The sequence below is a fragment of the Macaca nemestrina genome, chromosome 1, assembly GCF_043159975.1.
Source record: "Macaca nemestrina isolate mMacNem1 chromosome 1, mMacNem.hap1, whole genome shotgun sequence".
NCBI lineage: Eukaryota > Metazoa > Chordata > Mammalia > Primates > Cercopithecidae > Macaca > Macaca nemestrina.
This window is the reverse complement of record NC_092125.1, coordinates 3,892,936-3,910,502: the sequence shown is the minus strand read 5'-3', so window position 1 is coordinate 3,910,502 and position 17,567 is coordinate 3,892,936. Positions and strand designations below refer to the sequence as shown.

The following is a 17,567-nucleotide window of genomic DNA, read 5'->3' as shown; positions in this document are numbered from 1 at the left end:
CCTTGAAAAGCCTGGACATTGGACTATGGTCCCATCTGCTCTTCCTATCTCCAGGGCGAAGTGAGGAGCTGGAAGTTTCCTCTTGCTTACGCTGTGCTGACCTGGGGGAGGGACTATGGTGAATGGATGCCATGAATTTCTCTGCCAGCTTTTTGATCATCTGGTTTTGCAGCAGCCTGAGGTGCAGGAGCCTCTTAACTGGTTTCTGTATTTCTCACAGAGGGAAGTAGTCTATATATTTTTGTTGAATTGGTGTCTCTCTAGGGACAAAGAGGGTCTTGCACTTCCTATTTTGCCATGTTGCTGAAGTCACCTCCTGGAATAAAGGTCTTTACAGATGTAATTAAGGAAAGGATCTCGAGATGAGATCTTAGATTAGGGTGGAACCTGATTTCAATGATAAGTGTCGTGAGAGACAGAAATGGAGGAGATACAAGCACAGAGGAGAAGGCCATGTGAAGGTGGAGGCAGAGACTGTTTATAGGCCAAGGAATGCCAAAGATTGTTGGCCACCAGCAAACACTAGGAGAGAGGTGTGGAATGGATCCTGTCTTAGGCTCTCCAGAAGGAACTCGCTTTGCTGACACCTTTGATTTTGGACTTTCGGCCTCTAGAAGTATGAGGAATGAATTTCTGTTGTTCTAAGCCAGCAAGCTCGTGGCAGTTTGTTACGGCAGCCCCAGGGAACTCATGTAATGTGGGAAGTGAGTTTGGGAGTTTTACTACAAAAGTCTAGGAGGAGGATTTTAGACTTTTATGGGTCAATAGCCTGATCTGTGTCTTCACTCTATGTGAGCCCACCTGTATCTATGGCTGTTTTCCACATGGGTGTTTTAACTAGGGATTTCTGTTCAGTGATGTCCAAACTGCCTTCCTCTGTGCCCTGGGGCTCCCTGAAGGTGCTCTTGGTGCTCCCTGGAGGTGCCCTGCAGGCTGCTTTGTGGGGAGTGTGCTAGGTGAAGGCTGAGCCTGTGTGGCTCTAAACCCCTGGCCTCATTAACCAAAACAAGTTTTAGATAAATTATTTTTAGGGGGATTAATATTGGATTTTGTTTGTAAACAAACCAACCAACAAAAGCCACTTAAAAAAAAAGTAAAAGAAACCTAATGAAAAGCTACAGGTTTCATTCTTTCTTTCTTTCTCTTCTAACGCCATTCTTTGCCCAACCATTTTCTGCCAATGCCCTTCTTGGGTGCAGCAGTTTCTGCAGTCATGGTGACTGGGAAGTGGGAAGGGGGCTTGGAGTAGAACTGCAGGGAGGACAGGAGTTGGAAGAACCCCTAGTGCGTCAGGTAAAACCACAAGGAGGTACGCTGCCCTCATTCCTGGCCATGAATAGCTATTGTAGATTCTTGTCCCGTTTCATGGTCAACATCTTGCAAATAATTTCATCATAGGCTGGTATCTCAGTTTCACTGATGGCTCATGGCAAAGCATGGAGGGAAAAAATTAGGAAGGGGTGGGGTGAAATTATTAAATACTGGGAGTGAGTAAAAGTGGGCAGGCAGGAAAATTATTTTAAAAGGGTTAGGGAAAAAGGGAGGTGGCATAATAACAAAAGGAAGAACTGTACCTACAATAGCCTGCTATAATTTTCCCCAAGTATTGCCATAGAAATCACACTTCAGACTCTACACCGTGCGTACATTTGAGGAGAACAATTTACCTGTATTGTTCACTGGGTGCCATCAGCATCCTCTTTCTCGTGTTTCAGTCAGCGGGACTCTTTTCGTCCATTTTCATCCGGTACTGTTGACTGTTCATTTCTTTGCACTGATTTTGCTGCCAAAGTGTCCTCTTTTCAAGTCATGGACAGTATTAAGTATACCCTTTATTTTACATCACTTACCATTTTCAGAACTCCTTTATTTCATTACTTTGCATTCAGAATTTCTGGCCTAAATCAATAGCCTTGACATAAGGCAGGTCTCTGCTTTTTCTGTTGGGCATGAGCATTTCCTTTCCTGAATCAGAAATTTATTTTTCTTTCCAGAAGTCCAGTGTGGGGAATAGTCAGCATGCTTACTAAGTCTTAATTTGTTAGAAGGAAAGATGAAGATAAAAATCGGTGATGAGGATTCCCTAGAAAAGAAATTTACCTCCTCCTACCCTCACATGTTTACACTCTGCTTTTGATGCATCTCTTGTATTCTGCTTTTCCACTCTAAAGAAGGGAAACTTCTTCCTGGGCCCAGTACACTGGGCTCATTAGTTCCAGCCCCAGCTCTGCCACACGCTTGCTGTTTAGCTTTTAGAAAGTTAGCTCATCTTTCTGTTTTCTGGCCTATGAAATGGAGACTCACTGATCTCTTGGATGGGTGAAGTACCAAGTAACCACTATGAGACTTGCCTCCATGCAGGAGTAAGGAATGAATCAATTTCAAAACAGCTGGATACTAAGCCCACAGCCCAGGCTCTCCTCAGATTCATTCTGTTTAGAGCCCAGCTTTCGCGCAACTGTCTGACAGCCAGTTTCTTAGGAAGCCTCTGCCGTGCTTGTGGAGCACGTGGCCTTCTTGAAGGAGACGGGGATGGATCATGGAATGTTAGCCACTGTTCCCATGCGTGGAACTGTGCTAAGAAATGTGCTCCCAGGTAGTTTTGGAGCCATATGTGTCTGAAAAGAACTCAAAGAACTCATAATTAGCTGAAGTCAAGAGAAGGGGTCTTCTTATCCCTCCTTCTTTATTGTTTTAGGCACACATGCTCATCAGCAGACAGAGTGCATTCACTTTCTTTTCTTCTTTTTCTTTCCTTTTCTTTTTTTTAGAGATGGGGTCTTGCTTTGTCACCCAGGCTGGAGTGCAATGGTGCAATTATACAATTATGGCTCACTAATGCCTTAAATTCCTGGGCTCAAGCAATCCTCTAGCTTCAGCTTGCTGAGTAGCTGGGACTACAGACATGCACTATCCCACGGGGCTAATTTTGTAAATTTTTTGTAGAGATGGAGTTTTGCCATCTTGCCCAAGCTGGTCTCGAACTCCTGGGCTCAAGCGATCCTCCCACCTCAGCCTCCCAAAGTGCTGGGATTACAGGTGTGCGTCACCGTGCCCAGCCTACATTTACTTTCTTGATTGCACTTTGAGGTTTTGGGGCTAATGCCTGATGCTTTTATTCTATCTTTGTGAAGCAGTGGCCACATAGATCTTCATCAAAAGCTGACTATTCTCATTTCTCCCCAAGTAATCACTTTTTTTTTTTTTTAGCTTGTGCTAAATCATTTTTTAAAATTGTAGCTCTGAGGCATTTTATTATGCAAAGTTAGTACTCATATACATAAACTAATATGAGCTTAAAACTCATTATACATTTGCTTCATTTTTTTTTTTAGCTTGACTCCCTCGTAAATCTTTAGCTTCATTGATTTTGGCTGCTCTGTAAGGAGATCCTCCCTTGAGTGATTTAAGAGCGTAATTTGGAAGAATGGTGTGTCCATGTGTGGCTCAGTTTGCAGAACCATTTGGAGTTTGATTGCTTCTGTGAGTGGGGCAATCCTCTCCTCTTGAGGTCCAGATCGACCCCAGGAGGAGCCTAGCTGCTGCTCCCCATTGGACACCCCTTTTCAGCAGGAAGTAGCCAGAAGGAGTCGTCTCCCAGAACCCCCTAACAGCAGTTAGTGGCATCCCCACAGTGGGGAATGTTGTAGGAGTTATTAAGAAATTCTTTTGGCCGGGTGTGGTGGCTCATGCCTGTAATCCCAGCACTTTGGGAGGCCGAGGCGGGCGGATCACCTGAGGTTGAGAGTTCAAGATCAGCCTGACCAACATGGAGAAAACCCCGTCTCTAATAAAAATACAAAATTAGCCAGGCGTGGTGGTGCGCATCTGTAATCCCAGATACCCAGGAGGCTGAGGCACAAGAATTGCTTAAACCCAGGAGGTGGAGATTGCAGTGAGCAGAGATCGCGCCACTGCACTCCAGCCTGGACAACAAGAGTGCAACTGTGTCTCAACAAACAAACAAACAAGCAAACAAACAAAAACAATAATTATTTTTGCTCTTGTGTCTGGGAGTCATTTAGGGTCTGCTGGTCCAGGCTGGGCTCAGCTCTGCTTGGTGCCCCCCTGTGGGCTGGGTTCAGACTGCTCCACACGTCTCTCATCCCCCTCGGTTCCATACAGCATGTTCTCCTCATGGCAGCGGCAGAATTTATTCCAAGAGTGCCTAGCAGAAACATGCATGAGCGGAAACGTGCAATGCCTCCTAAGGTCTAGAGCGGATGCACCTCGTTTCTGCCCATGCTCCGTTAGCTAGAGCCGCTCACATGACCCCCAGTCCAGTAGGAAACATATTCTGCCTCTAGTGGAAGGAACGGCAAAGTCACATGGCAGAAGGTATAGATACAGGTAGAGAATCTTGATCATTAATTCAATTTGCCACAGGGAAATGGCTTTCCTTTGCCTATGCTTGCTGGTGTTGTAGATCTGTGCTCATTGAATTCCATTCTCAAAAGTTTACATTTCCTGAGGTTTTGATTTATTACTCAAGTATGTTCATTTCTACTTCTGAAGTCTCTCAGGTGGGATATTCCAGATGAGATTTTTCCTAAAATTGAAAGAAAAAAAAAGGCCAAGTGTGGTAGTGGCTTACACCTATAATCCCAGTACTCTGGGAGGCCGGGGAGGGAGGATCACTTGAGACCAGCCTGGTGCCCCACTGTGGGTTGGGTTCAGTCTGCTTCACAGGCAAGCAACAAAGTAAGGCTCCGTCTCTACTGAAAAACTTAAAAAAATGAAAAATAATAATTAGCCAGGTGTGATGGTGCATAGCTATAATCCCAGCTACTTGGGAGGCTGAGGTGGGAGGATTCCTTGAGTCCAGGATTTCAAGGCTGCAGTGAGCTATATGGCACCACTGCACTCCAGCCTGGGTGACAGAGCAAGACTCTCTCTCTTAAAAAAAAAAAAAAAAAAAAAGGAAAGGAAAAAAGAACATCAAGAGAATGAATGCCAACTCAAGAGGATCACCGCTTCCCCCAGCTTTGCTACTTTGGCAGGGTAGGGCTCCTGAGAATAGAAGTTCCTGTGGGAGCCTCATTTTGTACAACTTACTCATCATACATCAGGATGTCACCTAGTCTGTGGGGGTACCTGTGGATAACCTGTGGCTGGGATGGGTAGGACAAGGTAAAGCAAAACTCAAACTCAGGCTGGGTGTGGTGGCTCATGCCTGTAATCCCAGCACTTTGGGAAGCCAGATCCACTTTTGGGTGGATCACCTGAGTTCAGGGGTTCGAGACCAGCCTGGCCAACATGTCGAAACCCCATCTCCACTAAAAATACAAAACTTAGCGGGATTTGGTGTTACACACCAAATCTGGGATTACACACCTGTAATCCCAGCTACTGAGGTGGGCGAGGCACGAGAATTGCTTGAATCTGGAAGGCGGAGGTTGCAGTGTGCCAAGATGGCACCACTGCACTCTAGCCTGGGTGACAGAGTAAGACCCTATCTGAAAATAAAAACAATAAAAACGCATCAAACTCACACATTTTAAATATTGATTCTTAAGCCACTGAAGAACTATATCCTAATTGTGCTGAAAAATAACAGGATACAAACTTGTTCCATTTTCAAGACATCTAGAATTTTTGGTATATTCACAAGAAAAATAAATTAGGTGGTGGCTATTCATAAATTAATGAAAGATTCCTCACTTTATAAAAGGAGCTGGTGCAAGGTAAATTTAAGTAGCAAACTTTTCCAAAACATTAAAAATTTCATGCAATTTGAAAATTTTGGCTGGGTGCGGTGGCTCACGCCTGTAATTGCAACACTTTCGGAGGCCGAAATGGGCAGATCACTTGAGGTCGGGAGTTTGAGACCAGACTGGCCAACATGGTGAAACCCCATCTCCACTAAAAATACAAAAAATTAGCCAGCTGTGGTGGCATGTGCCTGTAATCTCAGCTACTCGAGAAACAGAGATAGGAGAATCGCTTGAACCCAGGAGGTGGAGGTTGCAGTGAGCTGAGATCCTGCCACTGCCCTCCAGCCTGGTAACACAGCAAGACTCTGTCTCAAAAAAAAAAAAACAACAAAATTTTAAAAAAATTTTCTTAAAACTTTTCAGAAACCTGTTTATCACATATAACAGGAAAATATTCACAGGTCTGGGGCTATTTTTCCATTGTGGTGATCGGTATATATTTTTAATGATTTCATTTCATTTTTATTAAACTTTTTTTAAAGGATTCATATATGGTTCATTTCATGTACTGGTTAATGTTTGTTACTTTAAGCCATTGAAAAGCAGAATTTGAGTCTTAGAATCGGACACTGTTTGCATATTGTTTTAGTTCTTTCTAGTTTTTTATAAAGTATATAAATCTGTTTTTTTCCTTCCAAATTATTGGGTGGATTGTGTAATTATTAAGAGCCTTTGATCTGAGGGTCTCTGTATGTCTCATCTCTCTATTTTTCTTTTTTTTTTTTTCCTGTGGCGGAGTTTTGCTCTTGTTGCCCAGACTGGAGTGCAATGGCACGATCTCGGCTCACCGCAACCTGCACCTCCCGGGTTCAAGCGATGCTCCTGCCTCAGCCTTCCAATTAGCTGGGATTACAGGCATGCGCCACCACCCCCGGCTAATTTTGTATTTTTATTAGAGATGGGGTTTCTCCATATTGGTCAGGCTGGTCTCAAACTCCGACCTCAGGTGATCCGACCGCGTTGGCCTCCCAAAGTGCTGGGATTAACAGGCGTGAGGCATCGCGCCCGGCCTGATCTCTTTACTGACGCATGCCCACGGGAGAGCAAGGAATTGCTAACTTCAGTAGTTACTTGGGAATTTCATCGAAAAGTGACAACTCCTTTCCATCTTTCATACTTATTTTTCCCACCATCTTCTGGGTTTTGCTAATTATCTTTTGGGTATTCCAATAGTACTATGATAGGCTTAAAAAAAAAAAAAAAGAACAGAAAAGGAAACAGCTGGGAAATCCACCAGCAGAGTTAAGTTCCATGTACCAAATTATTTTTTTCATATATTCATATTCTTACATATTATATGTACCATCTTTTCATCCCACTCTACTTTCGGAGTGAGCATTATTCCTGGGAACGCTCTCGGAGTCCATCTGCTCTGACTACTTATCTCCCACCTGAAGCTATCATGACCCACTCGGAGCATCGTAATCATTTTCACAGCAACTGAATGTGATTTCACACACAGCGGATTATGACTTCTGTGGGGAGTGAGCAGTGTAAAATGATTAACCCCTTAGGACAGGGACCCCATTTCACACTAATCTCCTTAGCAACCAACAGAAGACAGGAAAATGGACAGCGTAAATGGATTGAGGAGAATGCAGCATCCCATTTAACGATCAGTTCTAAATACCTCCGGAACATATTTCCAACCAGCAGTGAAAGCTGACACCAAAGAGTATTGAGCACATTTCCCTGGGAAAGATGGCACTCGTGTGGAAGAAGGACATGGGAACGTATGTCATAAAAATTGGGGGTCCATCGGGGATGAAGTCTTGCCTGACTGTGGTGGGCCGCTGGGCCAGTAGGACTCCCGGACAGACAGAGTCACAGAATGCATGGATGATGGGGTTCCGAATGGCTTAAGTCTAAATGAGTTGATTCTAATTTTGTCTGGTTCCTTTATGTTTTGGGGAAGAAGAGCTATACCATGCATAGGTTTGTGAATTAATACTCATAACCTCTCTATAATTACAGAAATAAGGATAACCCGAAGGTCTTGATTTTTTTTTTTTCCCTAAAATATTTCTTTTTCCCTAAAAGACTTCATGGCAATTGAATACCCTATTTTCAGTTTACTGTTGTTGGTTCAAGGAAGGGAGTTTTTGTTGGGAAGAAGAAAGTCAATCTCAACAATGCCACAACTGTTTCTTTTTTTTTTTAAATAACCTTCCATGCCTATGACACAGGCAGCTAACATAATGGGTTCCATTATATTTGAATGCTTCTGAAGTTAATGCTACCTTTTTCTGCGCGACTTACATATAGAGGAAGTCGGGTTGGTTTGTAGCCAATGGCTGTTAGATTTGGTGACTAACAGTAAGTATCTCGGTGACAAAATGTTTCTCTCTGCATCACCATTAATTTTGGAATCTTCACCAGAGCTGATTGATCAACTCAGACAACACTCTTTATAAAGCATAATGAAATTAGAATTTTTGTTTAGTCATGAATGTGGTTACAGGGCAGGATTTGAAAGCATCTTCTGTCGCTGAAGAGAAGACTATCATCGAAGAAATTACCAGCATGCTATAGATATCCAGGCATTGGGAACCTTCTATTGCCCCAGTCAATTATTATTATTGTGATTTTCGACTCGGCAAGTGTATGGACTTGAAAAAATAATCTAATAAACATTCATTAGTAGCTCCCCTTTGCCTGATAGCAGAAAATGAGAAAGAACCAGATATACCCACTTTAATTAATTGGCATAATCAGGAGTGATGTGCAATGTCAAGGGTGAAAATTGCTGACTTAAATTGTGACTTTGTGGCTCAAATGAAATCCTGAAGTCTTTTTTCCCCTTGAATCACTACAGAATCAGAGTCTCTGGGTTTTCCTTTCTCATCCATCTGAATTTCTTTCCTTTTTTGGGGGTGGGGGTATGTTCATTTGAAACTCTTTATGTGGTGATAGGTTCCAAATTCCCAGTTCTTCTCCAGGAGAGTTGGGAGTTTATTCCTGAGTTTTCACAGTTCATTCAAAAGACCAACAAAGAGAGGAACAACATCAGGAAGTGTAATGGAAACAATACGTGTCATCCTCCTTTTGCCTGCACGTGGTATAGATTGAAGCAGCAACACCCTGCTTAGAAAATCCTTTTCTGTTGTTCCTGACTAAGCAAACCATCCTTTAGGTGTCTTCTTAGGCATCACTTTCTCTGAGAAGTCTTCCCAAACTACCCTCCCTCCCAAACCACCCTACCCTCCATCCTTCCTCCGACTCTGTTAGGCTTCCTTACTCCTGTCTTAGTACTTCATCCACTTTATTTTAGAATTGCCTATTTATGGTCTATATTCTCTTTTACTTGGGGTCAGGGACTGTGTCTTGTCACCTCTTTATCTCCAGGATCTAATACAGAGCTTAGCATTCGGTAGGTGCTTAATCAAACCTTTACTGAATGAATGAATGAATGGAAGTTGTGTCTGTCTCACCTAGGTATACTTTACTCATTTCTGCATCCTCAGTACCTACTGTTACTGGAAAGGAGTTCCAGTCCAGATCCTATGAGAGGGTTCTTGGATCTCATGCAAGAAAGAATTCGAGACGAGTCCACAAAGTGAAAGCAAGTTTATTAGAGAAGTAAAGAAACAAAAGCATGGCTACTCCATAGACAGATCAGAACCGAGGGCTGCTGGTTGCCCACTTTTATGGTTAGTTTTTCATGATATGCTAAACGAGGGGTGGATTATTCATGCCTCCCCTTTTTAGACCATATAGGGTAACTTCCTGATGTTGCCACCGCATTTGTAAACTGTCATGGTACTGGTGGGAGTGTAGCAGTGAGGACAACCAGAGGTCACTCTCGTGGCCATCTTGGTAGGATTTGTCTGGCTTCTTTACTGCAACCTGTTTTATCATCAAGGTCTTTATGACCTGTATCTTGCGCCAACCTCCTGTCTCATCCTGTGATTAACAATGCCTAAGCTCCTGGGAATGGAGCCCAGTAGGTCTCAGCCTCATTTTACCCAGCTCCTATTCAAGATGGAGTTGCTCTGTTCAAAAGCCTCTGACCCTACTTGGTGTATCAGTTATCTGTTACTGTATAACAAACCACTACAAAACTTAGTGTCTTAAAACAGCAGCTATTTAGCCATGCTTCTGCAGACTAGCAGTTTAGGCTGGCCCAGCTGGTCAGTTCTGGTTTCAGCTGGGCTCCCTCATGTGTCTGTGGTCAGCTTCCAGGCCGTTGAGTGCTGGGTGTTCTAAGTTGGCCTCAGCTGGGGGTCTTGTCTCTTTTCCCTGTGATCTTTTATCTTCCAGAAGGCTAGCCTGGGCTTGTTCAAGTGGCAACTGGGCAGGGATGTAAGAAAGTGAGCAGAAGCATGCATGACCTCTTGAGGCCCAAGTTCAACTGGCACAGCATCACTTCTGCTGCATTTTCTTGGCTAAAGAAGTCACAGAGCCAGTCCTGACTTAAAGAGAAGGAAAACTGACTTCTTTGAGAGGAGGAACTGCAAAGGTACGTTGCAAAGAGGCGGGGATACATGGAGGAGAGTAATTGAGGACATTTTTGCAAACAATCTATTATTCTTGGCCTAGTGTAGCTCTAAAGCACTTGACTACTTTGAGTCCAACAAGTATTAGATTTAGCCCAAGTCTTGGAAAATCTTCCAAAGAAGATAAAATTTCTCTTTGGTTGCATTCTGAATCCCTGCCCTTCCCCATCTCCTATTCCCTGATCCTTCCACTGCTTTGTGACCCAAGCATGCAGGCCTTGTGTTGCTGTCAGTGCCCAGGTCCTCCTATTCAATGGGTGATACATCCTGGACACCTACTGTTCTCCTGAGCATCTTGCTTAAACTAGACCGCACACCCAACAAGACCACAGCAGTGAGCAAGAAAGACAGATTCCTGTTCTTCACTGGGAAAGATGGATGTTTGACTAGAAACTACAAGTGTTATTAGTTACAAAGACATGCAGGATTGAAGAACAGGTAACAGAGGGGACCTGCCTTGTTGAGGACCTGGCATTTAAGCTGCGACCTAAGGGGTGGGTAGGAAGGGGTGTTCTCGCCACGGAGGAGGTGGCAGTGACAGTGTGGGGCCCAGAGATAGTGCGGTAGAGTGCTTTACAGAGAGAGGGAATGTGCAGAAAGGCCTTGGTGCGGGGAACTGGGAGAGGACAGAATGGCTTGAGCCCAGGGGTGAGGGATGGCAGAGGTGTGCCAGATCAGGTCTCCTGGGGCTGGGTGAGCCAAGGGACTTTCCCAAGAGATGACTGGAAAGCTGTTGAAGGGTTACAGACATGGGGGAGGTGACCCAATTTCCTTTTGAAAATCATCCTGGGCTGCATAGATAATACATTTAGAGGCGTGCAAGACTGGATGTGAAATTCCTTCCATTCTTCACCATCAAAACACTCTACCCAGCAGGGTGTGAGGAAGAAAGCAATCTGATGACATCGAATTTGCCCTGAAGTTACTGAGAACCTTGTCATGGTATTTGTTCAAATCCTGAGTGTGCAGTCTGGGAAACCCTCTGAACTGTGTTCCAGACTGTCCTCTCAGCTTTGAGTGCACATGGGGTACCAGAAACTGGTGCACTGGGGAGGAGAGGGAGCCGTCACTGCCAGCTGCCGGGTGAAACCCCCCCATTCATTCTGACGTGGGCTGGCCGGCTGGCAAGGCGGCAGAGGGGCTCAGTGTCACTGTATAAGTCCTCACGGTCCTTGCAAGTGGCTCATTTCAGAGGGGATGGTGCACGGCTCCTTCTCCTCGGGATCTCGAGGCAGGTGCTTCACCTGCCTCTACTTCCCCCCTGCCCATTTTCCCCCAGTTGGGTACTATTTTACCTTTTCATTGGATGTCATTTAAAAAATGTGGTAACTCACCGACACTTCTCACTGCCTTAGGCATCTGGTTTTCTGTGTGACACAGGGGCCTCCCTTCTGACCCTGTCTCCTGGGAGTATCTTTAGGCAGCGCTTCTCTAACTTCACTGAACGATTCTGGAAGCAGATTGCTGTCAGTGGAGTCAACCAAATGTGCGTCTGCCAGGCCATTTCCCTTTCCACTTTCCCTCGGTTCTCGGTGGGTCACAGAAGCAATGCGGTAATGACACAGCTTCTTCCTAATAAAACGTCTGCGGCCCCCCTCTGGCCGACCGTTCATTAACCTCGTGGCCCAAACTGCTTCTGTGCCATCCCTGCTCTTGAATTTTAACATTCAGAGTTTTCTTCAAAGCCCAGGTCTGCTTATCAATCATGTTCAATATTAGGTTACTTACAGAATGAAGTGATTATCTTTAATGTTTAATAACTGTGCCACAAAGATAATATAATAAAATCCGAGAAATGTAATTTAGAGAGGCTTTCGACTCAAGTCTTGTGTGTGTGTATGTGTGTGTGTGTTTAATCTTTCCTAATCCTATCCCCAAGGCTAAGAAAAACCTTGTTTTCACTCTGTCTTCTACCTGGTTTGTCTCTTTTGTTTTGTTTTTGCTTGGCAATGTCCTGATGAGTCTGTTTCGGTGATGACTGAGTCTGGGGAGCTGGCAGCAGAGATGACGCTGGGATTGGCACTGGTGCTGCAGGAGGGGGTGGTTGACAGACACAGGAGATGTTGTGGGGTTGGACCCTTGCGGGGCGTGGATTTGGTCAGGTATGGGGAACAAATGACCAGTGTGGACTCTGCTCTTGACACAAATGAACAAAGTGCCCAGATCTGATTCCCCCAGCCCTGGTGGCTTCCAGGTCTTTGAAGGTAGAATTGAGCCTCCCAGCAGATGGCTACTGGTAGTGAAGAGATTCTTGGGGCAACAGCCTGGTCATAAAGAAGGAAGATTTCTTTCTTTCTTTCTTTTTTTTTTTTTTTTGGAGACGGAGTTTCACTCCTGTTGCCCAGGCTGGAGTGCAGTGGCGCAATCTCTGCTCACTGCAACCTCTGCGTCCTGGGTTCAAGTAATTCTCCTGCCTCAGCCTCTCGAGTAGCTGGGATTACAGGCATGTGCCACCACGCCCAGCTGATTTTGTATTTTTAGTAGAGACAGGGTTTCTCCATGTTGGTCAGGATGGTCTTGAACTCCCAACCTCAGGTGATCCGCCAGCCTCAGCCTCCCAAAGTGTTGGCATTACAGGCGTGAGCCACCGCATCCAGCCAATTTCTTTCTTTTTATTTTTTTGTTTAGGAAAATGCATAAAATGGAATGTAATTATTTTGCTTTGTCTTCTTGGAAGAAACATCAATATGAATACGTCTTTGATTTTGCAAGTTAAAACTCTGATTTCCCATGGGCAGAATCCCCGTGAGAAGTAAGTCTGTTTGACTGTTTTGAGTTCTTCCTTTAAGGAATATAGACCATAATGGTGGCCTGTGTTGTGTCCTGAGGGGCTGTGGACATGGAGTCTGAGGCAAGGTTCATAAAACGCCTAGAGGTTTTTCAGAGAAAGGAGCTATAGAAATGGAAGGCGGCACGGTTGTGTTGGAAACCTCCCACGGGGTCTCTAGGCTCTCATTTCCCTCCAAGTCATAAAGTGAGAGGATCTGTTACAAGTCTCCCCTCTCTCTCCTCCCCTCCCTCTCTTCTTCTGTTCTCAAGGCAAGAAGCAAAGCCTGAGGGTCTAACTATACAGGACAATCCTTCCATAGTTCCTCTGCGCACACCCGTCTTACATCTTCGGAGGAGTTGGATAGCTTTCCTTTCAAAATTTTACAATGACTCCTTTCCTTTTCCTGAATTGCTTTATGAGTTGACTTGTCTTCCTAAGGAGCCAAAGTTAATGAGACTACCCTTGAACAATGTAAACCTGAATCAGGTACGTAGCAGGCTTTTGGTTTTTTATCTAAATGGCTGGATTTCTTTTTCGGGTCTAGCTGTGTTAGGAATAGAGAGAAGAGAATTTCCAGAGGTGGAAGTGAGGAAAGGGTTCAGACTAGTTCTTTTCTTGTCTTTTTTTTTTTTTTTTTTTTTCTGAGACAGAGTCCTGCTCGGTCACCCAGGCTGCTGGAGTGCAGGGGCATGATCTCGGCTCACTGCAACCTCCACCTCCCGGGTTCAGGTGATTCTCCTGTCTCAGCTTCCCGAGTAGCTGGGATTACAGGAGCCCACCAGCACACCCAGCTAATTTTTGTATTTTCAGTAGAGACGGGGTTTCACCATGTTGACCAGGCTGGTCTCGAACTCCTGATCTCAAGTGATCCGCCTGCCTCGGCCGCCCACAGTGCTGGGATGACAGGCGGAGCCACCGCGCCCGGCCGGGTTCTCAAGGGAACCAGGTTGAGTTCTGCAGATGCTTCTGGTTTCGACTCTGCTCTCATATTTTCTAAAGTACATCCTAGTCTCTTTTAACTCATGGGGAAAATTGCAGAGAGTTAGTGTCTGTATAGTATGTGACACCAATCAAGACATACATAAAGAAGTATAAACATGTTTTTAAAAAACCCATTATTTGGGATGGAGAGAAAGTATCCCTTTTCAAACATTTGATATAACTTCATACATCCTAGGGAAATGTTTACACACATCATTGGTTTAAAATTTTAGCTAAATTAATTAGGTACTTCAGTTCAACAAAATAACAAAATGGTCAATTCAGTCAGTTTTTTAATTGATTTTTCACAACATGGAACCGGTTGACTGCTTGACTCAACTGGTCGTTTGTGTGATACAGACGCAGGCCTAGAGGAATAAGGTTGAACTGGGCAGTGGCAGATGACTAAGGTCAAGTTTCAGGAAGACACAGAGGACTCTACTCGTGGGTCCATATAATGAGTTCCTGTCCTCACGTCCATATCATCAGTTCATTTAGTGAATGAAGTCATAATCCCTGCCTCTCAAGGTCTCATTTGATTTCACATTCAGTGGTGTTTTCAGTCTGTGTTGAAAAGCACATGAGATGTTGATGCATTTACACACATGGTGAGCCAGGAAGGAGGTGATGAGAGTGAACTTGGAAGAGATCATTTGAACATTAGAGATGATGATTCTATTTACTATTTTCTTAAGTCCTTACTGGAAATACTACTTTTCATGGACTTGAACTAATTGGAAGTAAGATATGCTGTAAGTCCATTTAGAAAAAATTCTTCCAACTAGTTCTGAGCACGCTGGATTTGCCTGAGAAACTCTTTGGACCGCATTCTGAGCATGGCTTGGGTGGATTTGCCTTGACCTGATGGCCTTGAGGAATAAGGAAGCCTGAATGGATCTGAAACTGTGTTTAGAACTTGAGTTGGCCTGACACAGCTCTGGTTCACACTTGAACTGATGTGGACGCTTCTCTGCCTCTCCATCATTCATCTTTGTACTTCCTGCATCTAGCATAGTGTTGGTCACATGACAGACGTTCATCAGATGTTCAGAGTTTGGTTGTTTGCCAGCCTAAGATGCTTAGAGTTTACTGAATTGGGTTGTACGTGCTGCTAGGACCTATGACTTTGGGGAAGGAAGTTTTAGGGTTCAGGAACTTTTATGTTTTGTCTTTTTTTTTTTTGGGCTAAGAAATTTACCCAAGGTAAATTCAGAGACCCAGGGTGTACAGTGTTATATATGGCATTCCCCACTTAGGAGCAAGTGACTAATACCTGTGTTAACTGAAGTCTTTCTTCTCACAGGTGCTGAAGAACCATCTCACTGACTGACACCCCTTAATAAGACATTCCGAATCTCCATGATTACAAGATTGGGGTGTGTTTAGAGCCAGAGGCAAGCAGAACAGTGCAGAGATGTGGGTCGTAATCTGAGTGGGGATAGAAGGGATCCAACACAAGTGCCACCAGGCAGCTGCTGGAAGTGGGTTTGGAGCTGCACAGTGTGCACCAAGGTCAGTCCTGGGTGGGGGATGTGCAGCGAAAGGACCATCCCTGCGAGATTCAGACTCCAGATCCCCCGCTTTCGCATCGCCATGGGTTGCCCAGAATGTTAGGAACAAAATCCTTGCTCACAAAGTGGGCCTCACTTTTCCCTGCGCAGCTACTGGCTTCCATGTCCTCGTCTTCATGAACTTTCCGTCACGTTCTAGAATTCCATCCCCTCTGCTCCCTGCTGATTCATGCCCACCATTTTCCCAGGGAGCTCAGTCAACGTTCAGCTCTTCAAAAATTATTTTTCTGGCCTCATCTCAGGACAGTACTTCATTTTGTAGTTTTTCCACACAGAACTCGTAAGCACCTTTGAGCCATTTCATTTATGTCCTGACTTTTTAGCTAGGACGCTTAAGAGCAACACGGGCCTTCTTTTGTATGTATATGCTGAAGCAAGCAGAACTGACCCTACCCAAACTGAACAGTATGGACTGTGTGATACAGATGGTCGGTTCTGGAGGTTTTATTTGATTCTCAAAGTAACTCTGTGAAGGCCGGGCATGGTGACTCACGCCTGTAATCCCAACACTTTGGGAGGCCAAGGTGGGTGGATCACCGGAGGTCAGGAGTTCAAGACCAGCCTGGCCAACATGGTGAAACCCCATCTCTACTAAAAATACGAAAATTAGCCGGGTGTGGTGGCACACGCCTGTAATCCCAGCTACTCGGGAGGTTGAGGCAAGAGAATTGCTCGAACTCAGGAGGTGGAGGTTGCAGTGAGCCGAGATCATGTCACTGCACTCCAGCCTGAGTGACAGAGTGAGATTCTGTCTCAAAAAAAAAAAAAAAAGAGCAATTTTTATTATTTTCATGTTTACAGATGATGAAACTGAAATTCAGAGAGGCCAGGTGACTTAACTAAGGTCACACAGCCGAGTGGAAGGCAGAGCTGGGATCTGAGTCTTTGCTGATTCCATGCCCGTTATTCTTTCTACTGCCATACACTGTCTTTCTGGTTGGCTGAGTCAATAAATTTTGCCTTGAAAAATTAGACTCACATTTTTTTTTTTTTTAAAAAGCCTTTCTTTGCAGGAAATGTCCTCTGAGAAGCTGTGATTTTTTAGAAAATAATTTGACTTACAGAAAAGGGGTAGGCTCTGCCTAAGGAAAACATGTATGACTTGGTTCTTTATCAAACATTTGAGGGTCTATTCTGTACTGTGCTAGTTGATGGGAGTGGGACTAGGGTCAAATGAGGATGTCGTTTCTGTTCTCCCCGAACCCATAGTCTCATGGCTTGGAGATGGGACACCATGGTGGCAGATGTCGTGTATGCTTGTGAATCTGAAAGACTGATGCCTGTTGGTTTTTTTGTTTGTTTGTTTGTTTTTTTTTTTTTGAGACAGAGTCTCGCTCTGTCACCCAGGCTGGAGTGCCGTGGTGTGATCTCTGCTCACTGCAACCTCCACCTCCCGGGTTCAAGCGATTCTTGTGCTTCAGCCTCCCGAGTAGCTGGGATTACAGGCACCCACCACCACGCCCAGCTGATTTTTGTATTTTTAGTAGAGACGGGCTCTCACCATGTTGGCCAGGCTGGTCTTGAACTCCTGACCTCAGGTGATCTGCCTGCCTTGGCCTCCCAAAGTGCTGGGATGACAGGCATGAGCTACTGTGCCCGGCCCTAATGTTCTAACTCATAAGGAAAGTTTACCTTCATTCACTACCAGTAGGCTAATACTATACAAATATTAGTTTCTAGAGTCCATTGATGGATAAAGAGATAAAATGTGGTCTATGCATACAATGGCATATTCTTCAGTGTGAAGAAAGAATGAAAGATATGTGCTATAGCGGTAACATGAACCTTGAAGACATTATGCCAAGTGAAATAAGCTAAACACAAAAGCACAAACATTGTTGGTTTTGCTCATGTGATAGGCGAAATCGTATAGAAAGAAAGAATAGAGGTTGCCAGCGGCTAGAGGGAGGGAGAATGGGTGTGGAGTTTCAGTTTTGGAAAGTGAAAAAGTTCTGGGTATGGCAATTGGTGATGGTTGCAAAACAGTACAGGAACCTCTGCATTAATGTACTTCATGCTCTTGAATTGTACACCT

General features: G+C 44.5%; 1 protein-coding gene across 3 annotated transcripts in view; it reads left to right on the top strand.

Moving 5' to 3' along the window:
* LOC105474699 (kinesin family member 26B) overlaps positions 1-17,567 on the top strand; it is a 568,793-nt gene that overhangs the window by 121,085 nt on the left and 430,141 nt on the right. The window contains exons 1-2 of one of the 3 annotated variants that reach the window (XM_071069292.1): positions 5,989-9,364; positions 9,975-15,473. The exons of 1 other annotated variant lie outside the window; for it this stretch is intronic. The gene's annotated coding sequence lies outside the window, so the exon portion shown is untranslated. Of the gene's footprint in view, positions 1-5,988; positions 9,365-9,974; positions 15,474-17,567 lie in introns of those variants that run through there. One more of the 3 variants, XM_011729518.3, reaches the window with a different exon arrangement.